The sequence below is a fragment of the Arachis ipaensis genome, chromosome B9 (genome assembly GCF_059453495.1).
Source record: "Arachis ipaensis isolate K30076 ecotype BB chromosome B9, ASM5945349v1, whole genome shotgun sequence".
Taxonomy (NCBI): domain Eukaryota; kingdom Viridiplantae; phylum Streptophyta; class Magnoliopsida; order Fabales; family Fabaceae; genus Arachis; species Arachis ipaensis.
The window spans coordinates 128,976,556-128,988,711 of record NC_142444.1 but is presented as its reverse complement, the minus strand read 5'-3'; the positions used below and the strand labels follow the sequence as shown (position 1 = coordinate 128,988,711).

At 40.7% G+C, this 12,156-nt stretch overlaps 1 non-coding gene across 1 annotated transcript; it reads right to left on the bottom strand.

The window, feature by feature from the left end:
* Positions 1 to 10,672: 10,672 nt before the first annotated feature.
* LOC148546289 (small nucleolar RNA R71) lies at positions 10,673 to 10,780 on the bottom strand. The gene has a single exon (XR_015902054.1). It is a non-coding gene; the product is annotated as a small nucleolar RNA R71 (small nucleolar RNA).
* Positions 10,781 to 12,156: the final 1,376 nt, after the last annotated feature.

Below are 12,156 nucleotides of genomic sequence, written 5' to 3'. Positions count from 1 at the left end.
AATCAGCAGCTGTCACAGCCTAAGGAAGATCAGGAGGAACCTAAAGCACCAGAATCATATGAGACCAGCAACAAAATCTCCCTAGGAAAAGAGACCACAAAGAGCAGGGCAACATCAAAAGGAACAAAGAAGAAGGCACCAAGGGGGTGGAGGAACAAGAAGATTCCTACAGAAGATTTCTCTCCAGGGGATAAAGTGATCTCAGCTTACTTCCTAGATATCCCACCTCATCTTCCCACCATCCCATCTCAGCTACCTAAGGTTTTCACCATCAACAAAGTTCTCTCCCTAGAGCATGTAGAGATCCTTGATGAAGCCAATGGAGATAGATTTACTGCAAGAGGGGAAGATCTGAAGCATTACCAACCACCCTGACAAAGGGCAGAACGTCAAGCTAGTGACGCTAAAGAAGCGCTTCATGGGAGGCAACCCATGTTTTACATGTTTTTAAAAGTAGTTAATAATGCAAGGTTCATGAAGTCTAAATCAACTCTGACATATACTTGAATGAATCCTTTTATGCAACATATAGTGAAGAACAAGTTTAGTGTTCAAGGCACACTAAGGGAACATGAATGAAATTCATATCATGTCACTCTTAGAACCTTGAACAAATCCTTTTACTCCACATGGCCACAAACTAAGTTTGGTGTCACCAATGTTGCATACATGGACAATCAATTAGTCAGTTGGTTTGTACTTATGAATATCACTTAGTCAGTTAACAACAAAAATTTTAAAAAGTAGTTACTCTTTCTTTTCTTTTAAATTTTGCCACCACTTTCCACAAATTCATTAATCACATCCCTTTATTTGTAGGAGAATTGATGGGACAATTGAAGAAGGAGGATTCGGCCACCACAAAAGGAGAAGTACTATACACGTGTTTTCAAGGGGGATGCATTGGGAAATGTTGCCATGCAACATTGGAAGAGTGACACGCTTGGAAAGCAAACCAACCCCCTCCATAAAGTTGATGATCCTTGTGCCCATCCCATACTAAACCCCATCCGTTCATCACACAACCACTCCATCAATCCACACCTTTCATTCACTCACCATCTCCCTATATAAAGTGGTTCTTATTCCATACCCCTTTCACAGTCCAATTCCCACTCTTTGTACTTCACCCCCATCCAAAAATACTCTCCCTCACTCCCTTCACTACACCCTATCTTAACCAGCCAAAGTCCATCACCAACCCCAACACCTTCACTTCTCAAAAAGTCACTCATGGCTTCATCAAGCTCTAAAAGAAGAAAGGGGAAGGAGCCTATGGAGCAACTCCCTTTTGATGAAAAGAAGTTTAGAACCTTTCACCATGCACTTCAATTTGGATGGATGGCTGATAAGGAGATCATATATGAGCTAGGCTTTCAAGTCAAGAAAACTGAGTGCCCCAAAATCACAGAGAAGGTAGAAAAGAGAAGATGGGAGCTCCTCACCGATCCAGTCACCGCAAGAATAAATGCAACACTCGTGAGAGAGTTCTACGCAAATGCAGTGAGGTATGATAGGAAAGAGGAATCTTATATAAGCTTTGTGAGAGGAGTAACGGTGGATTTTAGTCCCATGAACATCATGAAGGTGTTGAAGCTACGAACCATACCATTTGAGGAAGAGAGCTATCAATCTCGAATAGATGGTAGTCCTAATTATGACCAGATTGTGAAAGATATCTGCGTACAGGGAGCGGACTGGGTGAGAGATCCCAATGGAAAGCCCAAATTTATTAAAAGAGGTGATCTCAACTCTGAAGCAAAGGGGTGGTTCGAAATTGTAAGGAGATCCATCCTCCCTGCCAGAAACAATTCAGAGGTGAATCTTAAGAGAGCAACAATGGTGCAATGTATACTTAAAGGGGGAGAGATCAAGGTGCATGAACTCATAGCCCAAGGCATTAGGAAGATGGCTGAGAAAAGTGATTATGGAGGAAGGTTAGGCTATCCCAGCACCATTTTTTGCCTGTGCGACAGGGCTGGGGTGGTGTTCGAAGATGAAAATCCCGAATGGATAAAAGTTGGTATCCCAATTACTATCCGGCATATGCATGCTGTTGCATCTCCCCTACCTCAACGAAGGATAAGAAAGAGAGTAGCCCATCAAGCTGTAGAAGGGAAAAACCCAGAGGAGCAAGCCGCAGCCACCTTGAACATGCACCAATTACAAGAAGCCATTGATGGCTTATCTAGGCAATATTGGGAGAATTAAGAGGCACAGAAGGAGCTCCAAATACAAATGATGGATCGCCAAGAAGAATTATTCTCTAGATGGGCGAATCAACAGGGAGAGTGGCAAAAGCAGATGATGGAGCAGCAACTGGAACAAGGGAAACAATGGGGTGAATCCTTCCATAGGTTGGAACAAAGGCAGGATCAACAACAAGAGGCCATCCAAAAGCTAATCAACATCCAAGCACATCAAGGCGCACACATACATGAAATGCATCGGAAACAATTATTTAGAACATGCAAAACTCTTCGACGAATACAGGGCGTTTTCAGAAGGAGTTTACATGAACCAGACTAGACATCATGTGAACACTTAGGCCAGGCTCGGCTACTTAGTCAGACAACTGCCTATACTGTATCCGGGAATCACAAGCTATGAAGAAGTGAAGGATGAATTAGCGCGAGAAGAAAGAGAGAGGATAGAAAAGAGTCATGAATCAGTAAGGAAGGCACTTGAGGATTGGAAAAAGGCTAGACTAGCACAAATGCAAGGAAACACAAGTGGACACAAAGAGGACAAATAAGAGGGAGAGCATGAGCAACCCCATGAGTAAAAGGTGGTGGAGTTCTCTCATTATCCCATCTTTTTCAAGTTTTAAATAAGGAAAATCATGTGTGAGATAGAACATGCTTCCATAGTAGCTTTGGAATTTTCAATTCTGTCTTTAAGTTTGCATTGCCTAGGTCTATGCTTGCTAGTCTAATGGCACTGCTGCATTTTCATCTCGCTTATTGTATGCCTGTCCTTTTAAGCCAAATAAAAAGAGATGTTATGAAAAGACCAGAGTGATGTTCAAGTTGTGGAGTAGGTCCTTAAATTTGTGGTGTAGTAATCACTTAGCTAAGTTGGTTCACCAACAAGGTAGAAAGGCAAATATCTGTCCTGAATCATATGCTTGAAACACACCCCATGAGACTAGATAAATAATAAGATCCTAATAAGAAAAAGGAAAAGAACAATAAGAGTTGAAAAAGAAAGAAAAGTAAAAAAGAATAAGGCTAGGCACCAAGGGCTTGAATCTTGAGGGATGTGTCTGTGGTGCTCTTGTACCAAGGATCTGCTTGGATGAATAAGTTCTTAGGAGTGCTTCATCACTTGGTAACTTGGGTTAACTAACCCGGGATTATCAACTGAAAATCCACTATCAAGAGCAACCTTGCTACAGAACATTTAGTAACCCAAAGGGTGCTGGATACCAAGGCCTCAAGGAAAGAAAATAACAAACCATGTGCCTGTGGTGTGCATGTATGGGAGAGAGAGACTTGAGGGAGTAAGTCTTTAGGGGTGTTTCAACACCTAGCACCTTGAACCAACTGGTTTGGGAGTGTTGGCTGAAAGCTTATTTTTAAAGAGTCGCCCCCTCACAGAGCACTTAGCCTAAGGATGCAATAAACCTTGAAAAGACAAAGGGATCAATAAATAAAAGTCTCAAGGGGTGCAATCAAGTGAGTATTCCCGGGCATGATAAAGGTCTGAAATCCAGTAAAGGAATGAACCTAAGTTGCTATGCATGAAACCCCATAAAACCAAGGACATGACTTCCACAATAATGATTCATTCATCTTGTCATTCCATTCATCATTCTCATGTTTCAGTACTTGCTTAGGGACAAGCAAGCTTTAAGTTTGGTGTTGTGATGCCAGGGCATTTCGGCCAGTTTCACTGACCTTTTCTTTACTGTTTTAGGGTATTTTCATGCATTTTCTTAGGAAATAAGCAAGTTTTGGATAGAATTTCACTTACATATTGATTCAAGCAAACATTGTGAATTTTATATGATTTCATGAGAATTATGCATGAATTTTATTCTGAGGGTTACCTGAAACTAGAGGTCGATCTCGGACGAGATCTTCTGTACTGGTCGGAGATGATGTGTCCGGCTAGCGGGTGGCGGCCGGAGATATTGTCTCCGACTTATTGGACTGGCTGCACTTCTAATCCTTGGTCACCGGAGGGTGGGGGGTACCTGCAAGAGACTCCGATGCTTAAGTTAGCACGGGTATTAATCAGGTTTTATGTAGAATCAGAGTATGAGTTATACCTGGGTGCTCTAGTGTATTTATAGTAGTGTGGGCTGACCTTTCTGATAAGATAAGTTAGTTATCTTATCTTATCTTATTTTATTTCGAGTGAAGTCAGCTTATCTTCAAGGGAACCGCCTTTATCTCTATAGGCTTGGATTGCCTTTGGATTTGGGTCGTGTTCCTCTATTTGGGCCCTTTATTGGGCTTTCCTGTCGATTTGGCCGACCTCTTTTAGAAGAGGTCGGGTGCCTGACCTGAAGAGGTCGGTCGCTTTGTCACCAATCATCCCAGGTCAGATAACTCGACCCATGGTATGAACAGTGCCCCTGCTTGAGCTCGGTCTTCTTTTTTGAGGTCGAGTCCTTGACTTCGGTCCTTCTCTAGTGAAGCCGAACTCAAGCATTTTGTCGATTCCTTTGTAGCAGCTTTTGAATGTAGAACGTTTTCCTCTAAAAGCATGCGCTTTTATATCAGCGCTTTTGGGAACGTGCGAGGGTTTAATACCTTCATTAATTGGTATTAATTGCCCCGTTTTTCCTTGTGGCCTTTTATTTTGAATTTGCGATCAGAAAACGGTTTCCCTTCTTCGCTCCTCTTCGTAACTTCTTTCATTCTCTCGCTCTCTGTCCTTTGCCTACATTTTGCTTTTCTTTGTGTTGCGGCGTTATTCGGCGATTTTCTGGGCAGTTTCTATTTTGACGTCTTCATTTTCCCTCGAAGCTTCTTTCTTCTCCAGGTTAGTTCCATTCGCATTTTCTCTTTCTTTCGTTGCTTTGGCTTTGTGATGAAGTTTTGATTTTTCTTTAGAGAAAGTTTGGATCTTTCTGTTTTTGTCGCGCCTACTTGTTGCTGAAATGTGTATTCTGGGAGTTTCTTCATCTTCTGCATGACCTTTTTTGCTTTTCCTGTTGCTTGATATTTTTAGGGCTTTGCATGTTCTGTTGTTTCTGTCTGATACCGATACCCAGAAAATCTGCATCTTTCCTTGCTTTATTTGAAGATTTCTTTTTGTCTGATTCTAAAAAAGGTTGTGCCTTTGATGGTTTCTACTTGACGTGCTTGATGTTTGGGAATGCTTTTTGCTGGTAGACTGTAAGGCCGTGATTTTGATGACTTTTTGTGTTTTGTTTTACTTTGATGAAAAAAAATGCTTGCTGTTTGAAGTCTTCTTTTCTTGTTCGAGAGATGCTGGGGTGCGAGCTGTAGATTTTTCCTGAAAACCCTGCTTTGTTACTGCCTCCAAAGGATGCCCCAGGACTTTGGTTTGAGTCTTGGGGTTTTCCTTTTCTGTTTGTTCGCCTGTATCGTATTGATCGAGTTGTTTTATCCCTTGTCCGAGATGTTTTTAGTAATCCCCTCTTCTTTTCTTATTGTAGGATTAGTTGGCCTCATGTCTTCTCGCCATAACATTGTAGAGATGTCTTCCAGAGTTCCCGAGGGGATGTCCGATTGGCTGGACTCTCTTGTTTTGATGTGTGTTTCTGTTGTGGATGTTGAATTTTGTATAGAGCTGAGGAAGCGTCATAAGATTTGTGTAACAGTGCCTGGGAGAGGGATTATGAGCTTGTTTCTCTTGATTCTGATGAGAGGGTTTGTTTTCCAACCTCCATCGAGGGGGAGCATCCCTTCTTCTATGCCTATGAATATTTCTTCAGTGAACTGGACATTACTTTTCCTTTTACTGCTTTTGAGACCGACTTGTTGTGGTCGTGTAATATTGCCCCATCCAGCTTCACCCGAATTCCTGGGGTTTTATCAAAATTTTTCAGCTACTTTGCCAAGAGTTAGGTGTAACACCTTCTCAGTCTCTCTTCCTTTATCTGTTTGTTTCTGCCAAGCCTGGTGGCTCTTCGAAAAAGAAAGCTTTCTGGGTTTCGTTCAGGTCTGCCCAGGGCCATAAAGTGTTTGCTATGTATGATGAGTCCTTTAAGGATTTCAAGAATTACTTCTTTAAAGTTCGTGCTGTCGAGGGGGCCCGCCCCTTTTTTCTTGATGAAAATGATGAGCCTTCTTTCCCTCTAGAGTGGCAGAAGGATGTGAGAGTGTCTTGCTATTCCTGGGATATGCTTGACGATGTTGAGCGTACCTTTGTTGTTGTTCTTGAGGATTTATGGGGAGCACCACCCCATCTTGATACAAAAAGGTTTTTGAATGACCCATCCCTAGTCTGGGCTGTTTTAGGTATTTGCCTGACTTGTTTCTATACTTGTTTCTTAGTTTTGGCATCCTCATCTTGTGATTGTAACCCTTTACTGTGGCTGATTTTGTGTTTGCAGAGATGTCAAAAAATAATGAATCCATGAAGGCCTTCAAAAGGGCAAAGAAAGCGACTACTGCTCAGAACATCTCGGCCAAGGCGGGCGGGGAGGGATCTTCCCAAGTGCAAGTGAAGCCACCTGTGCCGAGTTCCCCTGGACCGAGGAACCTCGGGTTCGTCTGGCTGACCCTCTATCGACTTCTACCTCTAGTTCTGGTGCTCCTCCCAGCAAGAAACAAAAAATAGCTGAGCCTTTTAACCTTGTCGCTCCTTCGCCATCTGGACTTTATAACTCGAAGTAGTGTTAGAATGACGTATATGGGGGCTGTCCTATACCGGACTGCACAAAATCTTCCTCTCCACGCCACCAAAGCCTTTATGGAGGAGGCTAAACAGGAGTTTGATCGGATGAAGGGCCTTGATGAGCGGATAATTTATACGCTTTTTGGCATTGTTTTTAGTATGTTTTTAGTATATTTTAATTAGTTTTTATTATATTTTTATTAGTTTTTATTTAAAAATCACTCTTCTGGACTTTACTATGAGTTTGTGTGTTTTTCTGTGATTTCAGGTATTTTCTGGCTGAAATTGAGGGACCTGAGCAAAAATCTGATTCAGAGGCTGAAAAAGGACTGCAGATGCTGTTGGATTCTGACCTCCCTGCACTCAAAGTAGATTTTCTGGAGCTACAGAAGCCCACTTGGCGCGCTCTTAATTGCGTTGGAAAGTAGACATCCTGGGATTTCCAGCAATATATAATAGTCCATACGTTGCCCGAGATTTGATGGCCCAAACAGGCGTTCCAAGTCAGCTCAAGAATTCTGGCGTTTAACTCGAAAACTGGCACAACAGCTGGAGTTAAACGCCCAAACTGGCACAAAAGCTGGCGTTTAACTCCAAGAAAAGTCTCTACACATGAAAGCTTCAATGCTCAGCCCAAGAACACACCAAGTGGGCCCGGAAGAAGATTTATGCATTAATTACTGATTTCTGTAACCCTAGGCTACTAGTTCTCTATAAATAGGACCTTATACTATTGTATTTTCATCTTTGATAAGTCTTATGCTATCTTAGACATGTTTGGGGCTGGCCTCACAGCCATGTCTGGACCTTGTTCTTATGTATTCTCAACAGTGGAGTTTCTACACACCATAGATTAAGGTGTGGAGCTCTGTTGTTCTTCATGAATTAATACAAGTACTATTGTTTTTCTATTCAACTCAAGTCTATTTCTTCTCCAAGATATTCATTCGTTCTTCAACTTGATGAATGTGATGATCCGTGACACTCATCATCATTCTCACCTATGAACACGTGCCTGACAACCACCTCTGTTCTACTAGCAATCGCTTGAATGCGTATCTCTTGGGTTTCTAATCTAAGATTGGAACCTTCGTGGTATAGGCTAGAATTATTGGCGGCCATTCCTGAGATCCGGAAAGTCTAAACCTTGTCTGTGGTATTTCGAGTAGGATCTGGGAAGGGATGACTGTGACGAGCTTCAAACTCGCGATTGTGGGGCGTGTGACAGACGCAAAAGGATCAATGGATCCTATTCCGACATGATCGAGAACCGACAGCTGATTAGCCGATGTTGTGACAGAGCATCAGGACCAATTTCACTGAGAGGACGGGATGTAGCCATTGACAACGGTGATGCCCAACATAAAGCTTGCCATGGAAAGGAGTATGAATGATTGGAAGAAGGCAATAGGAAAGCAGAGGTTCAAGGGGAACATAGCATCTTCATACGCTTATCTGAAATCCACCAATGAATTACATAAGTATCTCTATCTTTATTTTATGTTTATTTTCATCACCTTAAACTCCATAACCATTTGAATCCGCCTGAGTAAGAGTTACAAGATAACCATAGCTTGCTTCAAGCCGACAATCTCCGTGGGATCGACCCTTACTCACGTAAGGTATTACTTGGACGACCCAGTGCACTTGCTGGTTAGTTGTGTGGAATTGTGACAAAGTGCGATTCACGTTTGAGAGCTCCAAGTCTTTGGCGCCATTGTTGATGATCATAATTTCGTGCACCAAGTTTTTGGTGCCGTTGCCGAAGATTGTTCGAGTTTGGACAACTGACGGTTCATCTTGTTGCTTAGATTAGGTATCTTTTCTTCAGAATTTTTAAGAATGAATTCTAGAGTTTCAAGGTGATGTTCCCACCATCACAAAAGCTGATTGATTCTCATCAATTTAGCTATTGAATGTAATGTCCTGCTGAAGCTTGGCCAAACATGTCTAATCCTTTTTAGACTGAAGCTTTAGACTAACATTGCATGATTCCTGGAATTCTTATTAAAATTTTTGATTCTCTTTATTTTCTTTTCTATATAATTTTCGAAAAAAAAAATTTTAAAATCATAAAACCAAAAATATTTTATGTTTCTTGTTTGAGTCTATTGTCTAATTTTAAGTTTAGTGTCAATTGCATGTCTTTATCCTTCTAATTTTCGAAAATTTATACATATTGTTCTTCATTGATCTTCAAGTTGTTCTTGATGATTTCATTGCTCTGATCTTCAAATTCTCTTGTTTTGTATGTTTTGTTGTTTCTTACATGCATTTTTACATTGTTATAGTCCTTAGTATACAAACTTTTAAGTTTGGTGTCTTACATGCATTGTTTATTTGATCTTTGTTGCATTTTTATTGATTCCCATCATCAAAAATTCAAAAATATTTTTTAAAACTATGTCTTTTCAAGTCAATAATACAGAGAATTGAAGATTCAGAACATTCAGCAGAGGAATCAAACAGAAAAAGCTGGGCGTTCAAAACGCCCAGTGAAGAAGGAAAACTGGCATTGAAACGCCAGCCAGGGTACCTGGCTGGGCGTTTAACGCCCAAAAAGGTAGAGATTTGGGCGTTAAACGCCAGAATGGGCACCATTCTGGGCGTTTAACGCCAGGATGACACTAAAGGGAAGATTTTGTTTTTAATTCACATTTTTTTCAAGTTTTCATAATTTTTCAAAATCAAATCTTTTTCAAATCATATCTTTTCAATCATATCTCTTTCAAAATCAATTTCTTTCCATTTTATATTTATTTTTACCATTTTCAAAAATCCTTGCTTCAATTAAAGATTTACTTCAAAAATTTTCAAGTTGTTACTTGCCTATTAAGAAAGGATCAAATTTTAAATTTCAGAATCATATCTTTTAATTTCTTGTTAGTCAAGTAATCAACTTTAGTTTTAAAACTTTCTCTTTTTAATTTGATTTTCAATCATATCTTTTCAAACATATATTTTTAATCACATCTTTTTCAAAATTAATTTTTTCAATCATATCTTTTTCTAATTTCAAAATCTTTTTCAAAAATCACTTGATTTCTTTCTCAATCTTAGTTTTCGAAAACCAATTACCAAATTTTCAAAATCTCTTACTTTAATTTCGAAAATTTCTTCCCCTCTTCTCACATCCTTCTATTTAAGGGACTAAGACTCCTCCTCAAGGTACAATTCGAACCCCCTCCTTCATTATATGTTCGAATTCTCTTCTATCTACCTCCCTCCTTCTATTCTTCTTTTCCTCTGACACCTCAAGGAATCTCTATACTGTGACATAGAGGATTCCCTACTTTCTTGTTCTCTTCTCTTTCATATGAGCAGGAACAAAGATAAAGGCATACTTGTTCAAGCTGATCCTGAACCTGAAAGGACCTTGAAGAGAAAGCTAAGAAAAGCTAAAGAACAATTCTCTTTAGAGGGCCTAACAGAGCTCTTCAAAGAAGAAGAAACCATGGCAGCCGAAAACAACAATGTCAACAATGCAAGGAAGGTGCTTGGTGACTTTAATGCACCTGCTCCTGATTTCTATGGGAGAAGCATCTCTATCCCTGCCATTGGAGCAAACAACTTTGAGCTTAAGCCTCAAATAGTTTCTCTAATGCAACAAAATTGTAAGTTTCATGCACTTCCATTGGAAGATCCTCATCAGTTCTTAGCTGAGTTCTTGCAAATCTGTAACACTGTCAAGACCAATGGGGTTGACCCTGAAGTCTACAGACTTATGCTCTTTCCTTTTGCTGTAAGAGACAGAGCTAGAACATGGTTGGATTCATAACCTAAGGAAAGCCTGAACTCTTGGGAAAAGCTAGTCAATGCCTTTTTGGCAAAGTTCTTTCCACCTCAAAAATTGAGTAAGCTTAGAGTGGAAGTCCAAACCTTTAGACAGAAGGATGGTGAGTCCCTCTATGAAGCTTGGGAGAGATACAAGCAATTGATCAGAAGGTGCCCTTCTGACATGCTTTCAGAATGGAGCATTATAGGAATCTTCTATGATGGTCTGTCTGAACTATCCAAGATGTCATTGGATAGCTCTGCTGGAGGATCTCTTCATCTGAAGAAGATGCCTGCAGAAGCTCAAGAACTCATTGAAATGGTTGCAAATAACCAATTCATGTACACTTCTGAAAGGAATCCTGTAAATAATGGGATAGCTCAGAAGAAAGGAGTTCTTGAGATTGATACTCTGAATGCCATATTGGCTCAGAATAAAATATTGACCCAACAAGTCAATATGATTTCTCAGAGTCTGTCTGGAATGCAAGCAGCAACAGGCAGTACTAAGGAAGCTTCCTCTGAAGAAGAAGCTTATGATCCTGAGAACCCAGCAATGGAAGAGGTAAATTACATGGGAGAACGCTATGGAAACACCTATAATCCTTCATGGAGAAATCATCCAAATCTCTCATGGAAGGATCAACAGAGACCTCAACAAGGTTTCAACAACAATAATGGTAGAAGAAACAGGTTTAGCAATAGCAAGCCTTTTCCATCATCTTCTCAGCAACAGACAGAGAATTCTAAGCAAAACCACTCTGACTTAGCAATCATTGTCTCTGATCTAATCAAAACCACTCAAAGTTTCATGACTGAAACAAGGTCCTCTATTAGAAATTTGGAGGCACAATTGGGTCAGCTGAGTAAGAAAATTACTGAACTCCCTCCTAGCACTCTCCCAAGCAATACAGAAGAGAATCAAAAAAGAGAGTGCAAGGCCATATCCACATCTCACATGGCCGAACATGGAGAGGAGGAAGAGGCAGTGATTCCCACTGAGGAAGACCTCAATGGACGCCCACTGACCTCCATGGAGTTCCCTAATGAGGAACCATGGGAATCTGAGGCTCATTCTGAGACCATAGAGATTCCATTGAATTTACTTCTGCCTTTCATAAGCTCTGATGAGTATTCTTCCTCTGAAGAGGATGAAGATATCACTGAAGAGCAAGTTGCTAAGTACCTTGGAGCAATCATGAAGCTAAATGATAAGTTATTTGGTAATGAGACTTGGGAGAATGAACCTCCATTGCTCATCAAAGAACTGGATGACTTGACTAGGCAGAGATTACCTCAAAAGAGACAGGACCCTGGAAAGTTCTCAATCCCTTGTACCATAGGCACCATGACCTTTGAGAAGGCTCTGTGTGACCTAGGGTCAAGCATAAACCTTATGCCTCTCTCTGTAATGGAGAAGCTAGGGATCATTGAGGTACAAGCTGCAAGAATCTCACTGGAGATGGCAGACAATTCAAAGAAACAGGCTTATGAACTTGTAGAGGATGTTTTGGTAAAGGTTGAAGACCATTACATCCCTGCTGATTTCATAATCCTAGAGACTGG